The 23,539-nt window shown below is 40.7% G+C and overlaps 1 protein-coding gene across 2 annotated transcripts in view; it reads left to right on the top strand.

Annotated features, from left to right (window-relative positions):
- pcdh19 (protocadherin 19) overlaps positions 1-23,539 on the top strand; it is a 158,334-nt gene that overhangs the window by 3,588 nt on the left and 131,207 nt on the right. The window lies entirely within an intron of this gene.

Genomic DNA, 23,539 nt, shown 5'->3' with positions numbered 1-23,539 from the left:
AGTGTTGCTTTAGGCAGGTCATTTTCAGACATTGTGGCATGTGAAAGCTGAAACAAAGGATTTGGCAATATATGTTGTAAAATAAAACAACAGCAAGGAAGAGGTTAAGATATTTTTGAAACATTAAACAGGAGATGATTGTCATGCTGTGAAGTAACAACAGAAGCTGAAAAAAGTGGAACATAGAAGATAGTGAAAATGTTTGGACTAGGAGAAAACTTTTTGATGCATCAACAAGAACACAGGGAGGACATATTGATTGCTTTAATCTTTATTCTCAGAAAACAAAACAGAAAGCATGGACATGTTTGTGAAAGTTTCCATGAGCTGTAAAAAGTTAAACTGAAAATAAGAAGGAAATCCTAGGAGCTTGAATGCAGAAACAAATGAGAATTGTTTAGAAACAAACACAAATATATTGGGAGATGAATCTGCATTTTATTAAAAAGGTGAATAATCCTTTCTTAGATTAGCAAAAGTCTTATCTACACCATCTTATTTAGACACTGAACGTAATGTTCTTCCTGACCTGTTGTTCTACAGAAAGTTTTTTTTTCCTTTTCTTGCTGAAAAGAGTAAAATTAACCTGCTTACAATAAAAGGTTGACAAAGGCATTCAAAAAATGGTTGTGCTTTATAGTTCTACCTCCGGTTGATTGGTCATTCAAACAATCCCAATTCTACATCAGTTTTGAAAAGTACAATTTGCAAAGGGTAGTAAAGAGTATTTCAACAACTAGTTTTAACTAGTTTGTCCAAGGGATTCTTTGCCTTATAGAATGTAGGAAGAATGTAGGTTGTGTTTGCAACATAACATTCCCCTCATAAACTTTACACCACACTAAGCTTCAATTATGTTTCAGCTCATTTGCCCCCCTTTTATCCTGGATGTGGAAGCACTCCACACAACAGTGAATGCCAGTTAAATAATAGATTGAAAATTTAATTTATTCCGCAGACAGAAAAAAGTAGTTGAATATAATAAATATTTGTGGGAAAGTGCAATTGAACCTGTTTCTCTGATTATAAACACACAAAAAAAATCTGAATCTAAAAAATTGGTAAGGTTGTATATTATAAAGATATGTAGGTACCTTTTATACACCAAAAAGTAAATATAATTGAGGTGCATCATAATTAAATTGATAGGAAAATTACCGTGTTAAATGCAAAAGGTCATGCTACACAACCTGGATTTTAGATTCAGCTACATTTTGAATGTTTTCAGTCATGTAAATCTCATGAGAGTGTCATTAAATATCATGAATCATGATTTGGTTGAGTACATCAATACGCATCATTGAACATTATCTCTCCAACCGACCACCCCCGCTAAATTCAAATTTGAATTAGCATCGGCGATATTGTGCTAGCACTTGACATCAACGAAGAAACTGGACTGTAGCAGCAGAATCAACAGAACTCACTCTTTTTTGGTTGCAGCAGCTGCTTTGCAATGAGCTTCTGTCTATGTTGTCTTGATCTACCATGATCACAATGGTCAAAAGGAAGGCAGCATTGATTTTAATATCCTTTGACATTAGTTACCCTATTGCCTGGACTACATGCTTCTCACAAACTCACCCATCAATTACTTGGTGAGAGTACTTAGCCACCATTAAGTAAAAAAATGTTCTGAACTAAACGTGTGTTTTGTGTCCTTTACTTGTGGGTGGCCGTCTTGTATTTGCTTAGTTCAAGTAAATATGAAATTTACATTTTTCTTCCCCGATCCTTCCCCAGAACAGTGCATACTTTTATCGCCCCTAATACACACAACTGGTGTGTACTGGTGCGCACAACTGGTTTATAGGCTATGGTTACTCTGTTGTGGAGCAGCGTGTTTTGTGGGATAGCATCACAATAACATAACTGAACCATGTGCTAACAATTTAACAAGGCTAACTACCTCAAAAATGAAAATGGCAGTATGATGTAGAACCTTATAAGCCAGTGCAAAATGGGTTTTGTTTAAGAAGGAACTGCAGATGCTGGAAAATCGAAGGTAGACAAAAATGCTGGAGAAACTCGGCGGGTGCAGCAGCATCTATGGAGCGGAGGAAATAGGCAACGTAGGGAGAACTGAGAAGGGGAGGAGACAGTAAGGACTACCTGAAATTAGAGAAGTCAATGTTCATAGCGCTGGGGTACAAACTGCCCAAATGAAATATGAGGTGCTGCTCCTCCAATATATGGTGATCCTCACTCTGGCCGTGGAGGAAGCCCAGGACAGAAAGGTCGGATTCGGAATGGGAGGGGGTTGAAGTGCTGAGCCACCGGGATATCAGGTTGGTTATTGCGAACCGAGCGGAGGTGTTCGGCGAAGCGATCGCCAAGCCTACGCTTGGTCTCACCGATGTAGATCAGCTGACGCGGATGCAATAGATGAGGTTGGAGGAAGTGCAGGGTTTTGCTGTGTTATCTCTCATTAGCATCTTCAAATTTAGTCACAATGCTGGGCTAGCAATTGAGCAAAGATGAAGAGATGTCAATGTGGAAAGAGATGGAAAAATGGATTTTGGGTCAATATGAACCAGGTTCCATAATATGCACATAGTAGGCCAGGATCAGAGGCCATTTTCTCTCAGATACTGGGAATGGACGAGGGGGAAAATATAGACAAACCAAGGTGTAGGGAGTGCGGGAAAGTGTTCTCTTGAAAGGATACAGTTTTTAAATGCAGTTATTATTTAATGTTTTGTCTTTTTTCCGCATTAATCCTGTTAAAGATAACCTTCATTTTCTAAACTTAGTGAATTAAAATGGTCCTTAGAATCTAGACTTAATTTATGCATAAATTATCTGATCCCCGTAATGTTGTCTGTGGGAAGTTGGTGTATGCTAATTGGTTTCCAGACTTCTCAAATTATAACATTCACTATAATTTAAAAAGTGTTGTCTGTAAAAATGTTTTGGCCATTTTGTTGTTGACAGGTGCTATTTAAATGCATGATGTTCTTTGTCTGACTTCCATCCTAGTCTCGGAATACTACTGGGAAAATTAGTGGGTGTTTTTAATACAATGCACATTTGTGACACCCTACAGGCAGGAAGATTAATAGTTAGTCAAATACTCAACTGAATAATATTTTAAAATACGGCAATGTAAAATGATTATTTATAATAACTCTTCTTTTAGTTTCTGATGGTTGTGTTCTGTAATTTATAACTGAGCATTAGTTCAAAGCCCTTAAATGCACTTTTCAGTTGTCTGGCATGGAAATATGTACCATTTAATCAAATATTTACTGCTTAGATTAGATTTCTACTGTTTTGTTAAAGGAAGGTGCTGCAGGCATGTTCCAATTATCATTCATCAAGATAAGGTAAAGTCAAAACCACTGCAGGCATGGGGTTGCAATATAGGTTAATGACATATAAAAAGCTATGGTTAAACCTATTGTGTGAAATACCCCAATACAGGCGCATTCCACAAGGATCAGAAGGGTTACAAAAACGCCTGTGTAGTTTGAATTATGCATGGTACACCCGTGGAAAGAATGTGAGCCTTCACATGTGACCTATTGTCATCCAAATGGCCACCTCTGGTGTTTATGTGATCTGTCTGAAAGCTTAGATTAGACTAGACTCTTTCCATGATAATGGCATCCCATTTAATGTCATCCAGAGGGCATCTTCTCATCAAAAAGTAGCTTCTAGACAAAGCTCTAAGTATTGGTATTACGTCTTACCAATACCAGAGGAATAAATGAAGGTCAGCACAGTTGCTTTATATTACAAAGTGCAGATGTGTGTTGATGATGCCATTTGTATTAGCACAGAGTGGTTAAATTAACTAAAACCCTCTGAATCAGAGTCAAAAAGAGGTACAGCATGGAAACGGGCCCGACAGCCCACTAAGGGCATGCAAGTCTTCAATCATCCATTTATTCTAATACATTAAACCCATTTTTAAAAATCATATTTTCATCAATTATTGCTCCTAGATTCCACTGATCACCTTCACATAAGAGGCATTTCACAGTGGCTAATCATCGTACCAACTGACATGTTGTTGGAATATGAGAGAAAACTGGTGCACTTGGGACAAAGCTGTTCATGGAAAACTTGCAAACTCCACACTGACAACATCAGAGGTCAGGATTGAAGACAGACACAAAAAGCAGGAGTAACTGGGCGGGTTAGACAGCATCTATGGGGAATAGGTGATGTTTCAGGTCGAGAACCAGGTGTCTGGCATTGTGAGGCATTGACTCGTTGTTTTAAGCTATGCCTGTTCAAGGACTGTGTCAACAAGTAACAAGCGAGACCCACTCAAAAGCCACTGTACTTTGCAGCTTACAAAGACCTGTAATTGATCTCAGTGTTAAAGTGGAAAGATAATTGTAAGTCAGAGTCATGAGGCAAAACCTAGTGGATACCATAGGCACTTGAGCCACTTGGGTGCTGATTAGATTAATATTGACATACAATTTAGCATAATTTTTGGCCACATTATGGCAATCAGCTGTCCCAAGTTATTTTATGCTACTTTTTGTTAACGTTATGGTTTTTTTTTGTTTTCATTTCATATTGGCTAAATGAAACAAACACCTCCAGCTCAATTTCGCCCCCCTGTTAAAAAGAATGATGAAATTCATTGACAATGGAAAGACTGAAATGTACTGGGTTTGTAACTCTCTTGCCTGTTTAAATTTACACTAAAGTTTTCTGAAACAATGCGAGGAAACCATTGGAACGACAAGACTGAGCTCCAGGATGTATTAGAATGAGGTCTGCATTACAAGGGTATCTGACAATGTAAGCAAGGTGGGTGGTGGAAGTGGTGGGGGTTGGGGAAGATGGAGAGACAAAGAGGAGATGACACATTTCTTTGAATGGAGTAGTTGTTACATTGCAGCACTGTTGGCCAGCTTGGACTTGGAGAAGCTGCAAGCACTGTGGTAGCCAACTTCGAGCTGCGCCTGTAAAACTTCAATATTGTCCTGTTTGCCAAAATATGGCCCAGAGGGACGAGGGAAAACTAGCAACTACGACTGAAGCAGAATTTACTCATATTTTGTGGTTTTGTCTAATAAAATGTTAGTCCAAATGTCCAGATGTGTTCTGTTAATCTTTGTACTGTATGCATATTATTGAGTTGTGTCACAAGTAGGAAATGTCTCATAATTAATGAAACATTTTAAATGCACCAACTGCTATTCATTTACTTTGACCTTTGTAGACAGCCTGACGCTTAATAAAGGGGTGGAGGAGGAGTGTGGGGGAGGGGATATGACGTGCTAAAAACAAGCATGGACCAGGCCTTCACAATGTCACAGTCTTTAAAATGCACATTAAATAAACAACTGTTTTTCAAAACTTCAATTATCAAACTGAGGTGCATGCAGATATTTATGGAAAGGGAACTGATTTTCTGCTTTAAGGGACTTGTTGAGGGGGAAAGAGGGGGCTGGAAAGTACTGTGCATTCATTTGAATCTCAGTTTTTAGCAACAAAGGAGGTATTTGGTGCATCCTGCCAAAAAAAACACAGAGAAACAGCTACTTCCAAACATGCAACTCAAAAACAAAGATCACCAAATACAACAATCAATAGAATACAAGTACTCAATTTAATATTTTGAACTGAGGCACATAATTACATTTGAATAAAATGTATGCAGGAGTCATGGCTTAGCTTTATCACTGTGGAGATCAGGGTGTTCTTTTTTGTTATGTGGAGAGAGTTCTCCTTGTTTTGACTTGCTGTGATCAACTGAGGACGTTGGGGAACCTGTTCTCCAGCTTACATTTGTGGTGTCGGACTCAGCCACTAGGAGGCACATGTGAGCTGCCTGGGGTATAGCTTTCCTGAAGGGGTTCTTTTGTCCACTGGGAAGCAACTGGTGTGTTCTCGGAATTGCGATTCAGTAGTTAGTAGGGAGGAAAGGTTCCATTTATCATAATTTGTGGTTCTCTCCTCTTACAGATCATTGCTAAAATCTGCTTTTATTAGTAATTTGCCATAATTTCTCTATATGTCTCATTGTCAGACTTTGTATCATAACATTTCCTCAGGGTATTTTTTTCTATATAAAAAGTGCTATAAAATGAATTTGGTTTTGAATCAATACACCGTTCACTGAGCAGATGTTATGCTGACATCAGCTGCTTTACAGTGATTAATTAAAAAAAAAATCTCCAATCATAGATCCTGCTGCACAGTTAATATGATTCCAAATGATGATATGGACTTCTGATTGTCTGATACTTACCACACAGCCAACATCAGTTCTAAACATCACATTATCAGGCCAACATCACATGGCTGATCTTGGTGTGCATGTAATGGCTGCTGTGACTCCTTCGTTACAACATGATGCTACTGGTTTTAAACTGTTGTGAGATACCCTGAGGTAATTAAGGATTTATACATACAGGTTCTGTATCTTTAAAAAAGAGTATAGTATGAGCTCAGAACTGGCACTGAGCTGGGCAAATGCACCATACAGATACAATGCAGCTTCTATACATAGAGCTAGCTCACAGATGCACAGTCAGCCTGACTGCATTAACAAGACTGTTGTAGCAGGTGGCAATACTGAGTGCAGATTCATAGCCCCAAGTACAGATGGGGGTCCATTGCTAATGGCTGAATAGAGGGCAGTCAGTTTATATTTGGCAGATTCATAAACCCCGTGAGACCCACTCGTGCTGATTCAGTAATGCAAGAAAATGCCTCTAAAAAGAGCAAGCCAATCGCGTCTGTGAGTTATTCAATTATTTGGGACTCAAGCTTTGTACGTGAAAGGTTAATGAATTGCTTATATTGTAGGTCACTAATTAAACAAAGTTTTTAAAGGGACGCAAAGTGACATGATTGCTGTAATTGATGTGAGTGTGATCTGTAAGAGGAGGAAGCAATTCAAAGCCTTCATTTTACTGCTGATCTGCATCGTAAAGTATTGCCTGAGCCCTGTAAGCCAGGTGCATCTTTTATTACATTTTAGTGCACAATACGGTGTGAAATGAGAGAAGCACAGGGCTTTCAATCTCTGTGTTTGTAAAAGTAACTCTAAGGTTGTAGTGGAATTGCAATACTGTTGGTGTAAATAAAATAAATACTACCTGTGTAAAGTGTTGGTTTGATATTGCTGGGGGAAAAAAACCTTCCTGACTGTTGCATATTCATGTTGGAAGAACAGGAATTTCTCCTTAATGGGTGAGGTTGAAGAGCATTGTTTAACAATGGCCTGGAAATTATTCCTAGCTGTCTGCTTTCAAACAGCTGAATGTTATGCCCATTTAGACAGCTTTTGTTGGATACTTCATACTGAAGTCCAGCTCAGCCTGGTTGAAAATGTTTGACTTTGTTACTGAAGGACAAAGAGGGGTGGGTGTTACCAATAACTGTTAATGCTGCAGAGGGCTATTGGCCGAAGTTCATATTGATCAGAACATGTTTCACAGTCAAGCAGCTGCTTCCTACAAGAGAGGTGTACAGTTAAGAAATGATGTGTGGTTCTATGTCTGTGGCCTGCACTCCTGGGATTGGTTTAGTTTTGTTTAGTCACAGCGTGGAAACAGGCCCTTTGGCCCACTGAGTCCATGCTGACCAGCAATCGCCCTTACCATAATTCTATACTACGCACTAGAGACAATTTACAGATGCCAATTAACTTACAAACCTGCATGTCTTTGGAATGTGAAAATGAAACCAGAGCATTCTAGAGAAATCCCACACGGTCACAGGGAGAACGTATAAACTCCACATAGACAGCACCCATGGTCAGAATCGAATCTGGGTCTCTAGCGCTGTAATGCCCCTGTCCCACTTAGGAAACCTGAACGGGAACCTCTGGAGACTTTGCGCCCCACCCAAAGTTTCCGTGCGGTTCCCAGAGGTTTTTGTCAGTCTCTCTACCTGCTTCCACTACCTGCAACCACCTGCAACCTCCGGGAACCCCACGGAAACCTTGGGTGGGGCGCAAAGTCTCCAGAGGTTTCCATTCAGGTTTCCTAAGTGGGACAGGGGCATTAAAGCAACTCTACTGCTGTCCTGCCGTGTGATGGTCTAAACCATCATTGGTTTTCTGTACTGGAAAAGTAATAGCAGACCACACACCTACAGCACAATTCAACGTGGGTATGTGGTAACTGTACAAAAGGGTTTGTATAAAGGAGGGAGCATCGAACAAAGTAGATCAAAAGGAGAAGAGCCACAGTTTTCATAACAGTACATCGAAGGAGGCAGCAAGACTGAGCCAAGGGTGTATGGTCTGAAGAGAGCACTAAAAGGCAAGTAAGGGCATTAAGTTAACAACAGGTGGGCAGACGGTCTCCTTCTGAGGAGAGTATGTTGTACTGAAGAGATCATCGCAAATTAAAGGAAGCAGACAGTTTTGCCTGGGTTCATTCAGTTTTTTTTAAAAGAAAGCATTACAGTACAGCACAGGACCAGATCCTTTAGCCCACAATGTCTGTGCCGCACATTATGACGAGAACAACTCTTATCATTGAGGCCATGTCATGAACTACATTTAACCCATCATTTGTATTGGTACACAGCAAATACAGAGGAAACACCCCAGCCCCTGCTCTGAACAGGGGTAATAAAAGTTTTTTTAAATAGTTTTACTCGTCAAATATCATTTAATGCCACATGGTTCATTGTATGAAGAACAACAATGATCAAGGATAGTTCTTGAGTGGACATTTGAATATGTGTTTGATGTGTTATATGTTTAATTACCCTGATCTTTTTCTCCTGAACTATTTAGTTGTTGAGGAGAGTGTTGTTCTGAAAGCCTCTCCTCCCGAATACTCAGACTTGAGTTGACTACTGTCTCCAGATTTATGTGCACGACTGCAGAGCGATATTCAATCAATTAGCTGTAGGTTTGTGCAGCTCTTTGTATAGTACGTTAGTTTTGCTGTTCAGTACCTATTTGGTTTTGTAGCTTCACCAGGACCTAACATGTGCTTTAGGTCTGAACAGGCTCTTACTGTACTATGGTACGTTAGTTTTGCCCCCCCCCCCCCCCGACTTGAAGCTAATGCTTAAATTTGCTGCATGCCATAGCATTAAAAATTGTAGTTGACTTTAATTATAATTCTATAGATTCTAATTCTATAAATTATAATTCTATAAAAAACAACTCTTTTGAAATATTTGGTTTTATGCTGCACCTGTTAACAGCCTCTAGATCACAAAAGCTACCGGCAGTGTGGGTGTCGGGAACATTTTTTTTTTCCTTTATAGCTGGAGTTTTTCTTTTCTTTGTGTTCCATCCTGTATATTAGTTTAGTTCAATTAATCATAGTCACGTGTGCTGGAGTGAGTGAAACGTACTTAGTTACTTGCTATCCAGTCAACGAAATCCAGATTACAAACTAGCTGTCCACAGTGTACAGATGCAGGATAATGGGTATAACATGGTATCACACAATATGGAGGGTGAAGATGAGATGAGAGATAGTACCACTAATACTGTTTTGATTCAGTTACTTATAGTGGATAGGACAAGTTTACGTTGTTTTAATCCTTGTATTGGTTCTCTCTAATAAACTGACAAAGATCTAGGTAAGAAGCTGTGCCCTTTTTAATTCAGTCAGTAATGGTAATATTAACTGATGAACATTGAAGTTGCTCTCTAGGGTACAGTCTGCGCCTTTTCAAGTTGCGTCCAATGTGAAGGAAGGTTGATTTGTTACCTGAGTGAGGGGGTAGATGGGTAAACAACAGGAAGTTCCCTTGCCCATCTTTGATTTAATGTTATGAAATTTCACAGGGTCTGAATTCCTTGATGAGAATTATTGAGACATTCCTTCCAGACTGTATATGAGTGTGTCACTTCCACTGGTGGGTCTGAAAAAGGGTCATAAGGTCTGAAGAAGGATTTTGGCCCAAAATGTTGCCTATTTCCTTCGCTTCATTGATGCTGCCTCACCCGCTGAGTTTCTCCAGCATTTTTGTCTACCCAATTTTCCAGCATCTGCAGTTCCTTCTTAAACATATATATGGTCATAAAGGATAGGATTAGAATTTGGCCATCCTGACCTGAAATCTCATCTGTCCATTCCCTCACATGAATGCTGCCTGAGCAGCTGAGTTACTCCAGCACTTTCTGTTATTACTTGTGGGACAGCTCTCCAATTTAGGCTCATGTCCCCAGATATTTGTGCAGAGTATTTTGTTCGGCTGACTGGGCTGTGTATGCCTTTGTTGGGCCCAAAACCAACACTGAGACCAATGAAGGGTGGCCTGTTCGATTTTATTCTCATGCTTTGATGTAACGATTTCATTCAATTGAGTGATTTGCTTAACTGTTCACCAGGCAGTTAAGAATCTTGCATTCAAGGCACATTTAGGATATGCTGGATAAGGGCAGCAAAAATCTTTCACTAATGTACATTAGAGGACATGGAGGATTTTATAATCTTCCGGTAGTTTTATAGTCACCATTTATGATACAAGTCGCCTGTTCAATACCAGCTGAATTGAATCCTTCTCCTGCTGCAGAATTAACCTGAGTTTCAGGATCATTAATCTAGCTCTCCAGATTACTTGTCCATAACATCCACTATTCTACCATTTTTACTTGTTTCCTGTTGAACTTAAACTTTCCATTTAATTTGGTAAGAACAGGATGCTGAACAGACAGTGCTGCAACAAGAGATGTGCAGTACAATTGTAGATTTAATTTCTATATCTGGTCACTTAACTACATGAATGGTAATTACTGATTCATATCTGAAAATACTGCTTGCTCGCTTTTTGTTCATTTACAAACACCTTTTTTCCTCTTTTGTATTACATGCATCCAGGGGAAATCTATAACCCTGACAATAATGACTCACTTAGATTAACCTTCTTATGATGAATATGCTACAATTATTGAGCAGCTGCATTAACAATTTTGTTTTATTAAAGTAAAGGCATGTGACGCTTTTAGAACAGCTCCTGTTTTTAATAATCATCATTAAAATAGTTTGACCTGATTTTTAGGATAGCTACATAAAGGGAAATAAAATGGAGAGGATATGGCTTTTCAAAGATTTAGAACCAGTTGGTTGACATATAAACCCACACACTACATTTCATAGTGAATAAAGATATTTTATAATATAGATTATGGTGATGACTCCACTGGCAAGGGTTGCACTGACCTACAAATGCTGCCAAGTTGTTAAGTGAGTGTCTGTGCTTAAAATTAACCTCTTTAACCAACCTTCTGATTATTGCTCCTAATCACAGTGTCAACTGGTTTTCCTGATTGTACTCCATGAATAACTTTGCTTTGGTTTATTATATTAAACACACTATTAAAGTCGTTGTATTGCTACAGCATGTGTCCCATAACTCTCCAGCACCAGAGGCTTGGTTCATTGTAATGTCTTTGTTTATTTTGATTCTTATGACGTCCTAATGTAGGGTGCTACCCAAAAAGTTGGCCCTCACTTTGCCTCCACAGATGCTGCCTAGCCAAGTGAGTTTCTGCAGTAGGTGTTTTTTTGCTCCAGATTCCAACATTTGCAGTCTCGCTTGTGTCTTTGTTTATGTGTTATGTGTTAATGTTGCACTGAATCTGGGGAATTAAAACACAAAATGCAGATTAAGAAGCACCTGTGGAAGGAGAAGCACAGTCAATGGTAAAGGGTTGAGCCTACATAAGGATTTGGAAAGTCAGCCCCTGGCTGCCACCCATAGCCTTCCCATTGATTAGCCAGACCATGCACCAGCATCTGCAGTTTCTTCCTACACAATAAGTAGTGGGGACCATCGGTTAGATGCATTATGTGTGGAACCACATCAATTTTCAATGTGCTACATAAGTGAACAGAATTTATCTGGAAGTATTTTCTGCCGAGTTGCCATTAGGTTTCCCATTCAGGCTTCTAAACAGTCCTTCCATAAGCTAACGTACTGTCCAATTCACCTCTTTTCCATTGCGCCATAAGGCTTCGGCTATGAAACCGATGCGCTACAATGCTGAGAATTATATTCTGCACTCTGTACAGAATATAATACATATTGCATATTAGTATATGTACTATATTTGGTCCATCTATGAGTTTGACTTGATTGCATTTATGCATAGTATATCTGGTCTGATTGGATGGCATACAAAACAAAGCTTTTCCTTGTACCTTGGTATCACAATACTATTAGTTTCAATATAATTATGGAGAAGGTCAGAACTGGACCAAGGGTTGAGATTTTTGATTGGAGAAAGGCTAACTTTGAAGAGATGCGAAAGGATTTAAAAGGAGTGAATTGGGACATTTTGTTTTATGGGAAGGATGGGAGAAATGGAGGACATTTAAAAGTGAAATTGTAAGGGTACATTTTTATGTCCCTGTTCGGTTGAAAGGAAAGAGTAATAATTGGAAAGAGCCATGGTTTTCAAGGGAAATTGGACATGGTTCGGAAAAAGGGAGAGATCTACAATAATTATAGGCAGCATTGAGTAAATGAGGTGCTTGAGGAGTATAAAGAATGTAAAAGAATCATAAGAAAGAAATTAGAAAAGCTAAAAGAAGATATGAGGTTGCTTTGGCAAGTAAGGTGAAAGTAAATCCAAAGGGTTTCTACAGCTATATTAATAACAAAGGGATAACGATGGATAAAATTGGTCCATTAGAGAGTCAGAGTGGACAGCTATCTGCAGAGCCAAAAGAGATGGGGGAGATATTGAACAATTTCTTTTCTTCGGTATTCACCAAGGAGAAGGATATGTGAGGTAAGGGAAACAAATAGGGTAGCTATGGAAACTATGAGGATCAAAGAAGAGGAAGCACTGACACTTTTGAAAAATATAAAAGTGGATAAGTCTCCAGCTCCTGACAGGATATTCCCTAGGACATTGAGGGAAGTAAATGTAGAAATAGCAGGGGCTATGACAGAAATATTTCAAATGTCATTAGACACGGGAATGGTGCTGGAGGATTGGGCTACTGCCCATGTTGTTCCATCGTTTAAAAAAGGTTGTAAGAGTAAACCTAGCAATTATAGACCTGTTAGTTTGACATCAGTGGTGGGCAAATTAATGGAAAGGATACTTAGAGATAATATATATATCATCTGGATAAACAGGGTCTGATTAGGAACAGTCAACATGGATTTATGCCTGGAAGGTCTTGTTTGACTAATCTTCTTGAATTTTTGGAAGAGGTTACTAGGGAAATTGATGAGGGTAAAGCAGTGGATGTTGTCTATATGGACTTCAGTAAGGCCTTTGACATGGTTCCACATGGAAGGTTGGTTAAGAATGTTCAATTGTTGGGTATTAATAGTGGAGTAGCAAGATGGATTCAACAGTGGCTGAATGGGAGATACCAGAGAGTAATGGTGGATAACTGTTTGTCAGGTTGGAGGCCGGTGACTAGTGGTGTGCCTCAGCGATCTGTGTTGGGTCCACTGTTGTTTGTCATATACATCAATGATCTGGATGATGGTGTGGTAAATTGGATTAGTAAGAATGCATATGATACTAAGATAGGTGGTGTTGTGGATAATGAAGTAGATTTTCAAAGTCTACAGAGAGATTTAGGCCATTTGGAAGAGTGGGCTGAAAGATGGCAGAAAATGCTGATAAGTGTGAGGTGCTACATCTTGGTAGGACAAATCAAAATAGGACATACATGGTAAATGGTAGCGAATTGAGTAATGCAGTTGAACAGAGGGATCTAGGAATAACTCTGCATAGTACCCTGAAGGTGGAATCTCATGTAGATAGGGTGGTAAAGAAACCTTTTGGTGTGCTGGCCTTTACAAATCAGAACATTGAGTATAGAAGTTGGGATGTAATGTTAAAATTGTACAAGGTGAGGCCAATTCTGGAGTATGGTGTACAATTTTGGTCGCCAAATTATAGGAAAGATGTCAACAAAATAGAGAGTACACAGGAGATTTACTGGAATGTTGCCTGGGTTTCAGCACCTAAGTTACAAAGAAAGGTTGAACAAGGTCTTTATTCTTTGGAGCACAGAAGGTTAAGGGGGGACTTGATAGAGTTCTTTAAAACTATTGAGAGGGATCGACAGAGTTGACGTGGATAAGCTTTTTTCCAATGAGAGTAGGGAAGATTCAAACAAGAGGATTTGATTTGAGAATTAAGGGACAAAAGTTTAGGAGTAACATGAGGGGGACTTCTTTACTCAGAGAGTGGTAGCTGTGTGGAATGAGCTTCCAGTGGAAGTGGTGGAGGCTGGTTCGATTTTATAATTTAAAAATAAATTGGATAGGTATATGGACAGGAAAGGAATGAAGGGTTATGGTCTGAGTGCAGGTAGATGGGACTAGGTGAGAGTAAGTGTTTGGCACGGACTAGAAGGGCCGAGAAGGTCTGTTTCTGTGCTGTAATTGTTATATGGTTATGGTTATCACCTAAACTTAAATTATATTTCCATTAGGTTTTGTACACAGTGTAGCTAAGGTAAATTCAAATTTCTAATGTTGTGGAGGGATGAAGATGTCAGTTCCAAAATTGTCATTGGGGAAATGGTCACAACTCTTTTGTTCTTTGGGTACCTCAGCAAAACGTACAACTAAAAGAGTAGGGGAACAAAAGAAAAAACTGTTCAGAACAAAAGTAGATAAAATGTTGACTGAAAAATAGTAAAAATTAGTTCCCGAAGATTGTGTCCAAACTAAAAACTCAACACAATCCTGTCAGTGTGTTGTCATTGCAACTGGAGGCACAGGTTTGCTCTGTTTCCTTGGGCTTAATGAAGAGTTGGCACAAAAACTAACTCACAAAAGTGAAATTATAATACCTATTAACCGCAATGAATCACAAACAAGGAAATGATCTCACTGGGAATTTTGTACCAGTGAATTATAGCACTTAGAAACATAGAAATATTGAAAATGGGTGCAGGAGGAGGTCATTCGGCCATTCGAGCCAGCACCGCCTTTCATTTGGATCATGGCAGATCGTTCCCAATCAATAACCCGTGCCTGACTTCTCCCCAAATCCCTTGATTCCACCAGCCCCTAGAGCTCTATCTAACTCTCATTAAATCCATCCCGTGATTTGGCCTCCACTGCCCTCTGTGGCAGGGAATTCCACAAATTCACAACTCTGGGTGAAAATGTTTATTCTCACCTCAGTCCTAAATGGCCTCCCCTTTATTCTAAGACTGTGCCCCCTGGTTCTGGAATCGCCCAACATTGGGAACTTTTTTCCTGCATCTACCCTGTCCAGTCCTTTTATAATTTTATATGTTTCTATAAGATAACCCTTCATCCTTCTAAACTCCAAGCCTAGTCTTTTTAATCTTTCCTCATATGACAGTCCCGCCATCGCAGGGATCAATCTTGGGAACCTACGCTGCACTGCCTCAATCACAAGGATGTCCTTCCTCAAATTAGGAGACCAAAACTGTACACAATACAGTTGTTAAGGAATTAAATAAAATCAGAACCATATGTGGTATAATACTGCCCCTTCATTTAAAAGATTGAACTGTATTTGATGGGAACTATTTAACTTGCACCTGCTGATTATAAAGATAATTACAAATGTCTGAAAATAGCCCCCAAATATATACTGATTGTAGATGGTCTATGCATGCAACCTATAATGTAGCTACCTCAATACCACTAACCACGCCTTAGTCATCTCAGTATAACTGATATCTTCCCCTTGCTCCGCCTTGGTTCCAGTACGCCTGAAGACTAGATGCAGTCAGTACTGGGACGTGCTTTACATGTGCCTTTATTAAATAGTCAGTAAAGTTACAATGTGTCAGACTTAACTTCTTTACACTGATTGTTGGCTTTATATGTGTCAGTGTTTGGACGAAAATGGCTCATCAGAAAGTATTGCATTCCCCACCTGAACATTATGTTTATATTTGATTAAAATGAAGGATAATTGCAATCCCAAGAAAATATTGAAAATATGTTAATTCTGATTCATTACGCAACCCTCTGGATTTATTTTATCTGCTACTAGAACAAACCTGAGTGTTGAAAGAGCAAGTAGTCAAAATCATTATTACATCAGTTTGAGAGATGACTTGTGTATTTCCAAACTGTATTGCTCCATTTCAAATCTGTGTTACACAATTTTGAAGTCAGTATAACACAATTTTATGATATGTATTACATTTTCAGTTTTTATAGTATTTGTACTATAAATAGATGAGAAGGTATCATTTTCAATATAAAATGGCTGGAAAACATAGTTTGGAAAGACACAGGGTAGATTGTTCGAAAGTAAAGGTAATAATAATAAAATTAGAAACGGAATCATTTTAAAACACTGACGTTATGCAGCAAAGCCCATACTGATAATCTCAGTTTGCTTCTGTCTGTATTTTCCTCCTTTACCTGGCTTGAAAACCCACAGGCTATTATGTTGATTGGCATCAAATTCTATTTCCATTAAGAGGTCTGGTTTATTTGCAGTCCCTTTGGTCTGTACATTAGTGATTTGAGCTACTTTAGTCAGGAATGGTCAAAGTGACTGTTGAATTATTATAAACAGTGCATCTAATATCTAGTGTCTTACAGTAATTCATTTTTTTAATCATTTCATCTACCCTGTAAAACTGTTTTCAATTTACCTGGTTACAGCTATTAACCGGTCATCAGGGACATAAATGAACAGTGTTTTCATCACAGGTTGACCTGCGATGCTGCATTGCTCTTTTTAAAATGGTGCTTTTCTGCTCTTAACGAAGCATGCAAAAATGAGTCCTATTAATCAATATCAGAACTGAAGGCAATTGTTACCAGGTGATCATGTCATAACCCTGGCTGGAACTAGGAATATGCAGAAGAAACACATTTAAAAACATGAACTGTAGTGTGAGTTATGGGTGTTTGCACATTTTATGTATTCACATGATTCTCTTTTTCTTGGTAGTTTAGCATCAGACCATTTGTTTCGAGTGGGTTAATAACATCTTCAAAAGAGTGAAGACAGGAATTGAATTTGGAACCTGGAGCAGAGAAGGAGGGATTTAAAATGTGGGGAAATAGATTTAAGATTAAAATGACAGAGCGCAGGAAATTCTTTTTTGTACAATGGGTTTACGAGGTTGTAAAATGCACCACCAGAGTTATCGATTGAAGCAGAAACCTTGACAACATTTAGGAGTAGATTAGATGATGATTGAGCGAAAGAGAAGATAAATGGTAAAGGGGAAAAAGTGGGCAGGAGCTATAAGAGCCACATTTGTCTGGATGATGCACACCAACACAAGACTTTTGGGCTGCAATTTGGGCTTATAATTTCATCATAATTCCAGGTAATTCTATGTGTGGTGCAACAATCTGCCCAAAGTTTTTTTAATTTCAAAAATAAACTTTATTATAGGCGCAAAAAACACAGTTCAAAGCTTTTAACACATTTTTAGTGTTGGTCTTTACATTCAGTGTTTCGGGTTATGTGCATCTGTTTATTCATGGCCCATTGCCACTCATGTACCCCCTTGGGGTGACTCCCTTCCTGTGTTGCAGAGGTTTCCCCACCGGACTCATCCCCTTCAATCTCCAGCAGCGGAAGGATCTTAGACTCTTGTCCTTTCCCACGGAGCCTTTGCATTGGCTGCACAGTGCATCCCTCAGCATGTGGTCCTGTTAAATAGAAGTGGAAAAAAAAATCTTGGTCTGTCAATCATTAGAAATCACAGTGGCAATAATAAGCCAGTTATCAGAGTTCCGTCCTCTCTGTTTAATGAGGACACTTCTGATTTTCCAATACACATCAAAGCAATGTGGCTTCTATTCACATCTGTGTGGCAACTGCAGCCAATAATGCACTGGCTAGGTAGGAATAGCAATGGCATAAGTTTCTCAGAGACGGCGGTTTTCTTTCAGTGAATGCACATATGCACATATTGATTTTCCAATTGTAGTCAGCAGGCACTGTGGCCTAATCTCTTTTTCTAAAAAAAACACAAGAACAAAAACATCTGGTGAAGCAAGAATTCTTGATGCCTCCTATTTATTTGAAGTAGTCCTGAAAAGCAGTCTTTTGTCTCCTTTGTTTGACATCAAATGCATGCTGTTTGCAGGTGAAGTTGAAACAAAAAAAAACTTCACCCACACGTCACATTCTGGTTGCTCGCCTCTGAAAGAAATGAGTTTGACCACCGTGCACGGAATGTCCTTTTATGTCTTTATTATCAATCTGAAAAATTGCACAAGCAGAGACAAATATTGTTTAGCAGAGTTGAACAGCAGACACAGAGGCGAAATGTTGGGAAACTAATTGGAAATTAAAAGTCTCCCTTCTTAATAGTTTCAGATATTTTGTATCTTAGTTATTCTCCTTAAGAAAGAACTCTGGGCTGTACAGTGACATGGTGGTAGAGATGCTGGCTTACTGTGCCAGAGACCCTGCTTTGATCCTGACTATGGATGCTGTCTGTACGGAGTGTGTGCATTCTCCTTGTGACTGCATGGGTTTTCTCCGGGTGCTCTGGTTTCAGCCCACACACAGTCCAAGACATGCAGTTTTGTAGGTTAATTGGGTTCTGTAAATTGTCCCCAGTGTGTAGGATAGAACTAGTGTACAGGTAATTGTTGGTGGACGCATACTAGGTGGGCCGAAGGGCCCGATTCCACAGTATCTCTAAACTGACCTTTATATGGACCGTTCTATTAAGCTCAGGGTTCCTAAAATATTTTAGAGCCAATTACTTTTTTTTTAAACTGTAGTCACGATAGTTGAAAGTGATTTTGATGTGAATACAGGTGCACAACCTTTCATCCGAAAGCCTTGGGACCAGACACTTTTCGTAATTCTGAATTTTTCGGCTTTCGGAATGGAAGATTTTTAGTGTAGATTTTAATGGCTGGCTCAGTGGTAGAGTGCTCGGCTCATATCCGCAAGGTCGCGAGTTTGCGCCTCGATCCCGGCAGTTACTCGATCGCGAGTTTGAGTCTTCAATGTAGTTTTGTCTTGCAGAATAGGAGAGAATAGGGAAGGTTAGGCTGGGATCATTATCTGCGAGATGATCTTAGTGCAGGAGACAAGTGTAGGAGAGGTGTACTGACTGTGTGGGCGGAACTTTGAAAGTGATTGCTCACCATTCTCAAAAGCCGCTGTGTCTCCCTGTCCCTGGGATAGCAGGGGGCGATCAAACAGCACAATACCCCCCTCCCCCTCCAACTCCAGAGAAATTCGCTCCCCGATGGGCCGCTACGGCGACGTGGCAGTTCGCCCACAGCCCGAGCTGCGCCACCTCGAGAACAAGACGTACCTTGCACACCATCAGCTTCTGCCCCGCGTGTTCCTCTGGAGTTGGAGCGGGGCTGGGCTGGAGTTGCTGATCTGGGATCTCCGTGCTTGCAGTGGGCCTGGGGGTCGGTGTCCCCATGAGGGGGCACAGCTCGGGCTGTGGGCGAATGCCACTTGTCGCCGTAGCGGCCCATCGGGGAGCGGCTTCTGATGGTCCTGACGTCTCCGGCCAGAGGGAGGGGGCAAGGGCGGTACAGTTCCCAGTCTCAGCTCCTGTCCAGGGGGGTGGCCGGAGACGTCAGGACCAACAGGAACCCACTCCCCGATGGGCCGCTACAGCGACGTGGCAGTTCGCCCATAGCCCGAGCTGCGCCCCCTCATCCGCAACCCGGGTTCCTCTGGAGTTGGAACGGGGCTGGGCTAGAGTTGCTGCTGGCTGTGCGGGAATTTTTTAACTCAGCGGGCAAGCAGCAGCAGATTGTCAATTATTAACCCTCCCGCGCAATATACCCTCACCTTCTCTTTTATGAATGGGGATTTAGTTCCCCTTTCTTCGAGGACCGACCGGAGGTGCCGCTGTCACCCCTGCGGACCGCCCTCGGTGAATGTCTTCAAGGACCTTTTTTCAAGGACCGAAAAAATGTCCGCTATTCGGAGCTTTTGGTTATTTGGAATTTCGGATAAAAGGCTGTGCACCTGTAATAAGTAAACATCCACCGATTTCCCATTATCATTCAAATAATGGCCATAAATTGAACAGCTGGATGAGGAGAAATGAAAGTTTCACATTACAGTTGCTCCTCGACCTACGATGGAGTTATGTTCCGATAAACCCATCGTAAATCGAAAATATTGCAAGTCTAAAATGCAATAAATACATTGCAATCACGTGACCGGAAGTGATGTTCAGCTCGCTGCCGTTGACGAGCGTTTGCCGATCGTAAAGTCGAAATATCGCAAGTCGAAGCATCGTAAATCGGGGAGCATCTGTACAAATTACAGTACAAATTCATTGTAAATATAAAATTTCTCTTTGCATATTTGTGTAAAATAACGATTTATTCTTTTAAATACAAAACTTTCACATTTTCTCTTGACATCCTCCTATTGCAAATTGATTATTTTTCTGGAGTGAAACAGAATAGCAACCACATCTCGGTTGTTTTGAGCCATTTGAAAAATTCAATCAGGCCCTTCCTGGCATGAGTGAGTGGATACCTTGATATGAGTTATGTGCCTGTCACCTTGAGGAGCAGTTTGGGAGATCTTGGAATGTTATTGGTACCCTTGTTGGTAATCGCAGGATACCAGGGTCTTGAGACTGCAGCAATAGATTGCTAGAATCTCTGTAAGGTTCAGATTAACATAACTACTAATCCAGGGCATTAACATTTCCAGGCTGCATGCATCACCTGCTACCAACTTGATCAGAGAACATCTCCATTGGACCTTTCCACCATTCATCCTTGAACATGGAGACACAAGGAATTTCTGATGCTGGATTCTTGACATTTCCATATCAGATTGTCACAGAGTCAAGTCATGGACACAGAGAGAAACAGCACAGTAACAGGTTCTACAGCCCACAGAGTCCATGCCAACTGCCAACCACCCATTTATACTAATCCTACATTAGTCCCAATTGTAAAACGCAAGATGCTGGCTAACTCAGTAAGTCAGGCAGCATCTGCAGAGGAAACGGATAAGTGAGATTTCGGGTCGGGCCATTCTTCCTGACCCTCACCCTCAACCTGACCCACTGAATTGCTTCAGCATTTGTGCTTTGATCCTTGAACATGGTCTTGACTGGTGACTGCATGAACATATGTGCTGCCAGGACTTGGAACCAACTGAAATTTGTAGCAGGCCTTCTAAAGCCAACTTGAACATTAGTGTTGCTCTGCAGTGCCTCCCAGTAGGTACACCAGAATCACTTGGCTCTAGGTTTTCTTTTTATTGTTGTTTTGTTAAGTAACACACATAATAGGTTTTCCCACCATCAAGCAAATTATCTCAATCAGGTGTGATTTCCATACCCTGTTTTAAATCCTGGCGATTACAGGAGCAGCAGTTCGCGGGAGTAACCAGTGTGTAATTTGAGGTGGCGCAGCTGGTACACCTATTGCTTCACGCTACCAGAGACCAGGGTTCAATCCTGACCTTGGGTGCTCTCTGTGTGGAGTTTGCACATTCTCCCATTGACTGCATGGGTTTCCTTTGGGTATTCCAGTTTCCTCCCGCATCCCAAAGAGGGTCAGGCTGGTAGGTTAATTGTCCTAATGTGTAGGAGAATTTGGTGGGAGGTGATGAGATTTTAGGGTGAGTTAAAATTGGGACTAAAGTAGGATTAGTGTAAATGGGTGGTTGCCAGTTGGCATAGACTCTGTGGGCCGAAGGGCCTGTTACTGTGCTGTTTCTCTCTGTGTCCATGATTTGACTCTGACAATCTGACATGGAAATTGGCATTTTTAAGCATTGGAAAAGTGACCTTTATGTGGCAGAAATGATTCAGTTTTATACAAGGTTTTAATAGCAAGTGAAAGCCTTTGCTCAAATTTCATAATACACATCCAATAAGGTTATAAGGCCTCTGAGGATGCATTCCAAAATACTGAAAAAAAATTAAAAGAGTAATACAAAACCTTTAATAGAATTGCATAGGTTAAATCTAAAATCATATTTTATTTCACACTTGTCAATATACGCTCAAGTCTCTCAGGTTTTCTTGATGGGAGGCTATCCATGTATCTCATCTATCCACAGAGTGCTGAACATTGGTTCAATGGTTCTTCACGTGTACCAAGGTACAGTGAGATTCTTTTTTTGCATACAGTTCAATAATATTATGCCATTCATAAGTACAATCCCCATTAAGTACCCAATGTATAGAAACAGCTCGCTGAGCCTACATGCATCAGTCGCCAGGTTTTGGCGTTATTTGATGCATTGGCCAATGCATTCTCTAAGTCATGTCAGCTATAAGCATTAATACTTGTGCACAAGTGCATTCAGAAAATATAACTAACTGCCTACCCTTTGTCTCACCCAAACACAAACCTCCAGCACCCAACCCCTACCCCACTGCTTCCCCAAAATGAATAACTAAGAGATTTCCAACGCAGAATTCGCAGTAAAGTGCTAAAGCCTGCAAATACAATAGTAGAGCAGAAAGAAAAGTAGTGGTTAAAAGGAGGCTTGTAGGCTTATTGGTTCCCTCAGCAGGGTACAATTTTCCCTGCGGTGAAGGCAACAAATTTGTGACAAGGAGGTAAAGCTGCTAGCAAGTTTCCTTTTGTCCATAGTCTGAGTGTTGTCTTTAATTGCAGCAAGAACAGTGAGTGCAAAAATGATAATGTCTCTCAAGACAACTTTCCATTCATTTTAGTTTTACCGGGAACAAAGAACCCAAGAGTTGTGTGGTCATTCCACAAAATTTCCATTCGAATATGTCTCCATCAGCGACAAAGCACAACAAAACATGGTATACACTGCGTAACTAGGCGTGCTTCATTGCTTAGCAGACTGCACTTTCCCCAAATTGCAGTAATTTCACTTTTACAATCTAAGTGAAAATCATTTAGCCTTCGGCAGTAATATCCTCAATGAGAAATGTAATTTGCTGATTATATTGTGCCAAATGGAGTAGTAATGACTACATTTTAAACAGTAATCCAATCAAAGAATGAGAGTTCAGTTGAATCACTTGCACCTCTGTTGAATATTTGGAGAAAGACTGGGCTTTGCGTGGTCACACGCACGGATGACTGTTTGCCGACCAGCCATTGTTAATTGGGATGGTAATGCTTCAAAGACGTTGATAGCACTTTCCAACAGTCAGTGATGGAAATCACTATGAAAATATGGAGGGGACCGGGGTACAGGCGGCACACAATTTCTTCACTCACACACACGCACGCGAGGCTTTGAAGGCTTCTGCCGTGGGCCCTGTGAACAGCAATTACAGCTCAATCCAGTGCTAAATGCAGCTCAACTCTGCCTGTCTCGCTGGGTTAACCTACAGCCCTGTCTGGACCGACGGAATACCAGTACGGAGCCGTGGAGCTAGCGCTGCTTCTCCGTGCTGGCTGTAAGCCTGGGCCATATTTCCCTTAAGTCCAGGCAGGGCTGTAGGTTAACCTGGCGGGACAGGCAGAATTGAGGGGTTTAACGCTGGTTCTCTGCACTGGCTGTGGGCCTGGGGGGCACCGCGCCCGTCTGACTCCTGACGTCTCTGGCTACTTCCACTGGACCATCCCTGGGATGGTCCAGTGGAGGTTCGGCAGTGATTGCAGTGCCGGAGAGCCAGCCGGGATCGATCCTGGCTGCGGATGAGGCGCAGGTCTGTGTCCAGGATCTTTGTCCAGGACTGCCGTTGTGACCCGATGACCTGGGCACATC

This window comes from Leucoraja erinacea, chromosome 12 (assembly GCF_028641065.1).
Source record: "Leucoraja erinacea ecotype New England chromosome 12, Leri_hhj_1, whole genome shotgun sequence".
NCBI classification, from domain to species: domain Eukaryota; kingdom Metazoa; phylum Chordata; class Chondrichthyes; order Rajiformes; family Rajidae; genus Leucoraja; species Leucoraja erinaceus.
Note: the sequence above shows the minus strand (reverse complement) of the source record. Positions and strands in the feature narration are given on the sequence as shown.